Source organism: Ailuropoda melanoleuca, chromosome 3 (assembly GCF_002007445.2).
Source record: "Ailuropoda melanoleuca isolate Jingjing chromosome 3, ASM200744v2, whole genome shotgun sequence".
NCBI lineage: Eukaryota > Metazoa > Chordata > Mammalia > Carnivora > Ursidae > Ailuropoda > Ailuropoda melanoleuca.
In genome coordinates, this window is record NC_048220.1 from 72,212,415 (window position 1) to 72,220,952 (window position 8,538).

Sequence of the window (8,538 nt, forward strand, 5' to 3'; positions counted from 1 at the left end):
CTACAGAAAAAATAATGCCCTCCCTGGCAAAATGTTATTACATTTCAAGAATCCTCTCCTACCACCACTAACAAAAACCTTGCATGATTTGCTATGATCAGTTATAATTCTCATTAAAAAACATATCTCCATGTTCTAAAATGGCAGCGTATGTTTGAATGTTTGATTCACCAAAAATGGTACATACTAATTCACAGGTAGTAACTCTAAGCTACTTTTTAGTTTTTGTATTCAAACAGCATAAGTGTCCTTGGACGAAATAACAGAGAAACCAGAAAAACAAATAAGACACTCTAATACGCAGAGAAAAATAGCATTGTTTGATTTTTTTCCTTAACATAGATTATAATTTGGCTTTAGAGAGCCTCATTAATTAGGTATTTTTGCAGACATTTAGAAAGGTGGTTTCCTGTAAATCGTTGGGAAAAAAAATGAGTCTGTAACTATAGCTTCCTATCTATGCATTATATCACCTATATGCCTAGGGAAGCAAGAACTGATTAGGGTTCCTCTAAACGGGTCATTAGTTAAGCAGAAGGCGTGTCTAGGAAAGTCATTTACTATTTTTTTCCGGTAGAATGTTTTCTTAATGCATGGAACAACATAGGCAACACAATGAGAACAATTTTGACTTTCATTTTATTAAAAGGGGGGGGGAAGGCTTTAAGAGCTGTCATTTAAAAAAAAAAAAATTAAGCCCACGGTTATTCAGAAATAGTCCCTACCTTAATTATTAAATACAAAGAGAAATCCATAAGCTAACAAAGAGATGGGATAAATCCAAACTGATTACTTCAAAAACACAATTTACCTTAAATCCCAAAAGAACAAAGGCAATTTTGTTAGATGAACTGCCCTTTCTCTCAGGATTATTTTTTTAATTGCTTCTGGTTTGAGAGATAAATAGGGTCAAATAACAAAACAAAACAAACAAACAAAAAAAAACTGATGGATTTGTTTATTAGACCTTCTCAAAACCATTAAAACAATAATAAATATTTAAAATAGAAACTGAATCATCTTAGTTATATTAAAGTTCATTGCATGTCTCTTGTGGGAAAGTGTTTACTAGGTTCCCAGGACATATTTATTTAATTTTTTAAACTTTTATGTAAAAATACTTTCAGCATAGTTCCAGTCAACTCAGTTCAAGCCAGAGCAATAAGCCTATGTTAAGTACTTACTCTTCATAAAGCACCCTGCTAGATAAAAAGTGAGGTATGAAGATGCTAAGGCTTGACAGCTGGCCTCGGAGGGATCACAATGTAGTGTGGGAGAAAGAAGTTGAAAGCAATTAACCATAAAGTAAGACATAATGTATTAAGTGCTGTAATATAGATACTACGTGACAGGAGAGAAGAGCAAAAGGAAGAATTAATTCTGGCTAGGGAAGGAAAAAGATTCCTGAAGGGAGTTTTGTGCTAATGCTTTTTGCAAAAGAAATTCTCATTTTGGTGGGTGAAGGAAACATGAAGACATAAGAGTTAGTTAATGGGTACAGGGAGGCCTGAGCACAGACTGTTCTGGAGGTTAGAACACCAGGAGAGAGCGAGGAAGCCCAGGGGTGGAGTCTGGAAAGGGAGGTTGAAGTTAGCTCCTGCAGGACATTGGCTGCAAGCCGAAGGAGTCTGGACTCTACTTTCTAAGCAGTGGAAATCCATAAAGCCTTCTTGGCCGGCTAGTGCCACAATCTGATGTTTGTTTGAGAAGGTATGTTTGGTGACAAAGAAAGTAATAGATGGCAGAGGCAGGAAATCCAAGTTAAAGAGATCATATAACAAAATCATGAGGTAGCAAGAGAAAGTGTAGAGGTGAACCACAGCTGTGGCATAGAAAATATAAAGGAAAGAATAAATTGTGGGAAAGAATCAGTGGGATGTGATCTGGTGGCATGCAGGGGGTGAGGGAGAAACAAGGGTCAGAAATGACTTTGGGTCTGGAAGGATAATGATGCATTGAAGCAAGAGTCAGACTGAGAAGGTTTGGGAAAATCAAGCAAAAATAGGTATTTTTTAACTATAGGAAGCACTTAACATTTTTCTGAAAGTTGTAGTATTCGTGATTTAAGAGATCATGCAGCTAGCTCAGCAATCCAGTGGTTCTTGATTGTGGCTCAATCTTAGAATCAGATGGGGACAGCATCTTTACAATCTGCACCCCACCGTGAGAGGTTTGGATTTAAGTGGTCTGACCATTCTTTTATTATTTTTTAAAATCCCCCCAAGTGATATGAATATAGAGCCAGGTTTAAAACCTCTGAAATAATCTGTACCCTTCAATTTAAAGATTACCCTGATATTCAAAGAGATTTCAGCCCTTTCACTTTTTGGCAGGTTATGCTCCTGGTTTTTCTCCCCTCTTATCTGGCAATTCTTTTTATACATTTGTCCAATGAGTCCAACCAGTAATGTACTAGGTATTATTTAAGAAATTGGGAATATAAAAATGACCGGAACATGACAACTGCTTATGTTAAATGCCTTGGCAATGACCATATTTCACAGCCTCACTGTCCCATCTTCATGCTTAACTCTGAAGTCAGGCCCCTAGTTCAGATCTCTCCCCATTCTCTGTACTGTGTTTCCGATTGGCTTTCTAGATGTCTCATGCTGAATGCCCCGCTGTTGCCACAAACTCAGTGTTGCCGGGTTGAAATTTACTCTCCCTCTAAATCATCATTACTAGTTCTAGAACTACATAATGAGCATTGAATACTCATCTTGGTCATGCAAACTCATTCTTTACTTCCAGAGTCCTCTTTTCCTGGCACCTGTGATGTGGGAATCTTACGTAGGCTATCCATGGTTCCACGTAGGGCACAGATTGTTAATAATTAACATTTCCTGAGATTGCTCACCGGAAGCAAGATACTCCATCCAGGACCACTTTCATCGTTTTTTTTTTTTTTTTCTTTATTTCTCATTCCACCACACATACGAAGACACCTAACCCAGCAGGATTTTTCTCTCGTCTGGAGGGTAAGGTATCCTCCTCTTCCCTAATTTGGTATATCTCCTTCAAAGGGACAGTTTCTAACATGATTTTTGTCCTCAAACACTAACAATACTAAACTTCAGTTTGGGGGTACACAAAAGCCAGAGACTGGCAATTTCTCTCTCTCAAACCACATCCTATGATGATGAACGCACTGCTTTCTATGGGACATGAAGGTGGAAATAATAGCAAGGAAAAAATTCTGCCAAGAATATTGCACTCCTCCCAGTTGTATTTGCACTTTTTGTGCTTTACTTTCTCATTAATAAAACAAGGGTATTGTACCTATATGTCATAGATATTATAAAGATTAAAGAAGAAAAATGAATAAACAGCACCTATCTGCTATTATCATTGCTACTTTAATGCCAAAGACTTCACCTTTAATATCCAGTTAATGGATGGCTGTTTGTCACAAAAAGAATCAGGCACAGAATACGAATGTTAAGGAAGACACAACGGTTACACGTAGAGTCCCCGCAAGGATCATCATCGTAACCCATCTCCTGCAATATTGTGAATGGTTGCAGGGGCACAGGTGGTTCTTGGCAACTAGATGTCATAAAGCAATCCTGGAGGACTTGGCCGATGTCTTGATTAATTGCCGTTTTTGAAGCAGAAGTAAGAGCATCACAAAACCGTGAACAAACACCAGACTTCCAAATAAGCTCGCATCCAGCACGGCTCCATGCCAGCCAAGGTACTCAGCTGTGAACTGGCGGTACTTAACTTGCCTTCTAAAGTCATCGAAGAGCTTAGCGGACCAGCAAATGATAACAATAAACAGCTACCCATGCATGAAACAAGAAATCAGAATTTTCTACTTGTATGCATGCTTAAGCTAGGAGAGATGCCAGTCAGTGAGCTTAAAAAAAGGGGGAGGGGGAGGGTTGCTGAAGCAACTGCAAGATGGCAATTAGAATCTCCTTCAAGACCTAGGGAAATATGCCCAGTGCTTTACATAGTGAAGAGAAGCTATGGCTCTTAGAGACTCCAGGAAATGAGCTTCCTGCAATAAGCAGGGCAATTAACCTAAAGCAGATTCTGGCTGCTAAGTGGGGTAGAAATGCCTTTGTTTGGTCAGGCAGAGACTTCCCTGGTGTGCTCCTATTGGGATATTTCACACAAACTTGAGTTGCGTGGTTCAACAACTCCCCTTGGCAGAAAGGATTCTAAAGGCCTCCCTGACTTTCTGAGTGCAGAGCTAGGTTGAGAGAACCTAGAGGATGTATAAGGAGTAGCTTTGGAAGAGAGGAACATGTCTCACCTGGGGAGAGTAGGGTGTGGCTCTTAGCGTCTCCAGATGCTCACCGAGAGCTCACAGTTCAATTGTTTACTGAAAGTGAAAAATGAAATCATGTAGTTTTAGCCCTTGATTAAAGAGAAGATAATGTTTTGTTAGAAAAGTCAGCTGCCGAGATTCGGTCTGAACGTGGCTGTGGCTGCTGCTGGAAGGTTTTGATTTGGCTAATCACAGAGGTCTTTCCTGAATACTAACGAAGGATTCCAAGCAGAACAAATTCATTCCTGATGAAGTCTTTCAGCTGACAACGTGGAATAATTTGAATCACAGACCTGTAAAATTTGATCAGGATGGAATTAAATGACTCTCCTGAAGCGATTTGGCAAGTCTATTTTCACCAAGGCATTGCAGTGAAAGTGGGTAGCCAATGAAGGGCCATTTTCATCTGCCATCTCACTCAGTGTCTGGCTGCCAAGAGGGATTCTGAGGGACAAACCATGGAGAATATGCTTGCTTGCCTTAGGCAAACGTAAAAATAAGGTATAACACTCATGCTATCTCTCTGTTGCCGTGTATGGCTCCATCATTTATAAGTATCCAGAACTTTTTAGATCCATTTATGCTAAGACCACTTCTTGGGTGATGATACTTTTACATTTATTGCCATTTGTGTGAAATATAATTTCTCCTTATTTCTCTTACCCTTTATATCTCATGCAGTTTGAAGAGTACAAAGTTCATGGAGAGAAAATTGGAAGCTAGTATAAAAACCTCAGCCCCAACCTTGAACTTCAGTGACACCAAGACAGAATTTTTTTTAATGGCCTTGAAAAATATGCACTCCTGTTGTCATAGCTTAGGAGACAGACAATAGTATCAGTGTGGCGTTCAGAGATCAGGGCGAGGTAAGGGGATGGAGCCAGACAGGGAACAGAGACTCCACAAGTTCCAGTCTAGTAGCTGTGAATTCTACCATAGAAAAGAAGTAATTCGTACCATGATGATAAAAGAGTTTCTTTTGTGTTTGGAAGAATATGTTGGAAATCAATAGTAGAACATTTCACTACAAAAAGGTGAACATATGAAAATTTGTTTTTTTTTTTTCTAATGTTATGGCCTGTGTCTTAGACAAAAGACATGATGAAGGAAGTTTCAGAGAATTATTGTTTGCAAAGGAAAGGAAGATGAAAAAAAAAGGAGTATCCAAGAGGGATAATATAACAAAAAATTACAGAGTTTCAGAGAAATTAGATGAATAGAAGATGTAACAGGGCTGTAATATGAAAGTGACCCAAGAAAGTTCAACATAAAAATTACCTGACATGGGTGCCTGGGCGGTTCAGTCAGTGAAACCTCCGATTCTTGGTTTTCAGCTCAGGTCATGGTCTCATGCATCCTGGTATCAAGCCCCACCTCAAACTCCATGCTTAGCAGGGAGTCGGCTTGAAGATTCTCTCCCATTGCCCCTCCCCTCACTCATGCGTGCTGTCTCTCTCTCTCTCTCAAATAAATAAATCTTTAAAAAAAATTACCAGTCAGAATGGCTAAAATTCTGTTTATAGCAGCATTATCAACAATAGCCAAATTATGGAAAGAACCCAAATGTCTATCAATTGATGAATGGATAAAGATGTGAGATTATATATATATGTATATATATATATATATATATATATATATATATAAAATAGAATATTACTCAGCTATCAAAAGAATGAAATCTTGACATTTGCAATGATGTGGATGGAGCTAGAGAGTATTACATTAAGCAAAACAAGTCAGTCAGAGAAAGACAAATACTACAAGATTTCACTCATATGCAGAATTTAAGAAACAAAACAGATGAACATAGGTCAAGGGGGATAAAAAAGAGAGGGAAGCAAACCATAAGAGACTCTTCACCATAGAGAACAAACTGAGGGTTGCGGGAGGGGAGGTGGGAGGGAGATGGGCTAAATGTGTGATGTGTATGAAGGAGGGCACTTGTGTTGAACACTGGGTGTTACATGTAAATGATGAATCACTGAATTCTACACCTGAAATCCATATTACCCTATATGTTAACTAACCAGAATTTAAATAAAAATTTGAAAAAAGAAAAAGTACTGCTTTTTTACAACAACTATATTTTTTGATTAATCTCAAATTTTACAAAGTTCTTTTTAACAAAGGAAATATTATTGCAGAGCCAGGTGTCAAATGCTTGGCTTCTCACAGCAATGAACAGGCTCTCACTTCAAGTAACTCCGGAAGTGGCATCACTTCTGTATGTTCCCTGAGGTGCGCAGAGTGACAATGTGGGCTAAGGTAGACGCCAAAGGATGATAAAGCCTGAGGAGTTGACAGAGTTGTCCCCCCTTATTTGTGGGGTTTACATTCCAAGACCCCCAGTGGATGCCTGAACCTTCTTACACTATGTTTTTTTTCCCTATATATACATACCTATGATAAAGTTTAATTTATAAATTAGGCATAGTAAGAGATTAACAGGAATAACTAGTAATAAAACAATTACAACAATATACTATAATAAAGGTTATGTGAACGTGTTCTCTCACACAAAATGTTGTACCATGCTCACCCTTCTTCTGTGGTGATATGAGACTGTAAGTGAGGAGGTGAAGCGAGGTGAATGACGTAGTTACTGTGACGTAGCTTGAGGCTGCTATTGGTCTTCTGATGATCTGCTTTCACACTGCGGTTGACCCAGGGTCAGAGAGACTGCAGAAAGAGAAACCACAGATAAAGGGGACTGCGGTAGTTACTTACAAATGTGTGTGAGGATGGGCATGCTTAATGTTGGAAATATTCCCTAAATGCAAAGATAATTCTTTTGAAGCTAAGCTTTGCTCTTCTAAAACACGTAATCCATTCATCTGTTGAAGGGCATCTCGTACAATGGAATATTACTCAGCCATCAGAAAGAATGATTACCCAACATCTGCAGCAACATGGACAGGACCGGAGGAGATTATGCTAAGTGAAATAAGTCAAGCAGAGAAAGACAATTATCATATGGTTTCACCNACATATGTGCATGTATATATGAACAAACCATATATATACATCTTTATATACATATATGTATGTTTATATATGTATGTACATGGTTGTAAATATAATACTCATATAGGAGAGCTGAATGAGAAAGTGTTTTTTCTGAGCTACGCAGTACCAGAATACAAAAAGGGAACTTTGTCTCTGATTCTTATGTCAGCATTGATTTAAGGGAGAGAAGAATGCTTTTTGTAACTTGGGAACAACTTTTTACATATGGTTACACTTAACAAATCGGTTTTTCTTTGCTATAATTTATTTAAAAATAAATTGTGGAGAAATGCTCTGAAAATGAAACTCTTCTTTTAGGCAAACTGGAAAACATTCCAAGTGCTATTCATGTAAAATGATAGACCCGTTTTGTCTCTGATTTACTGGAACAAATATGACAAGTCACTTGATGTCCCTTTAGCCTTAGAATATTCAGCTGGAAATGGAGATACTAATCTTGATGTAATTCAGAGAATTGTTAACGTCTATTACTGACATCATATAGATTTATAACACATTTACATATGTACACTGTAGTGGCAAAAATAAAAAGAAAATATTTTGTCTGATATTCTCATGTTGAATCTAGACACAAAGAAACATTGATTTTTAGAAAAATTTGGATTCTTCAGTAAACAACCAGTGAATATTTTGAGAAATATCTAAAGATTTTACAGATTCCTGGCAAATTGACTGTAGCCTCCATCACTACCTTCAACTGTGGTAAAATTGCCAATCTCCTGGGGGCATGTCTCTTCTCCTTGGTGTCTCTTAGAACTGTTCACAGGCCCTTTCTTCAAACTTTCTTCCTTCAATTCCTGTGAAGTTGTACTTAGTGTTTTCTCCCACTGACTCATGCTTTCTTCATTTCCTGTTTCAGCTCCTCTTCTCCCTTCTGCTACATAAATGAGGCCCTCTGCCAAGTTTCCAGTCTCTTTCTATATAATTTCTCCCTCATTGTTTTCATATACTCCTAGGGCTTCAAATATTACAACCAAGTTGAAAAAGTTTTAACCCATTTCTTCAGCAGCAGACCTCTCTTATGGTTCTAGTTCCAAGGTCAGCTCCCCATCCATGAGCTCCTATATGCATCCTATGTAGTATTTCTGGCATCCAGAACTTTCTGATTATGCAGGGCTTGTGGAATATCCCTTCCTTGGTGCATTTCCTTCCATATTCTCCTCTCGAATACCAATCACCTCTCTAATTAAAACCTTTAGCTCCAGCACTTTTCTTCTCTACTGTTTTCTTCA

The 8,538-nt window shown here is 38.2% G+C and overlaps 1 long non-coding RNA gene across 1 annotated transcript in view; it reads right to left on the reverse strand.

The window, feature by feature from the left end:
• Positions 1-2,894: 2,894 nt before the first annotated feature.
• Positions 2,895-8,538, reverse strand: part of LOC105237432 — a 10,601-nt gene continuing 4,957 nt past the window's right edge. The window contains exons 2-4 of the long non-coding RNA XR_856029.3: positions 6,819-6,958; positions 4,262-4,330; positions 2,895-3,781 (exon numbers count right to left, since the gene is read on the reverse strand). This is a non-coding gene — a long non-coding RNA (uncharacterized LOC105237432). The remainder of the gene's footprint in view (positions 3,782-4,261; positions 4,331-6,818; positions 6,959-8,538) is intronic.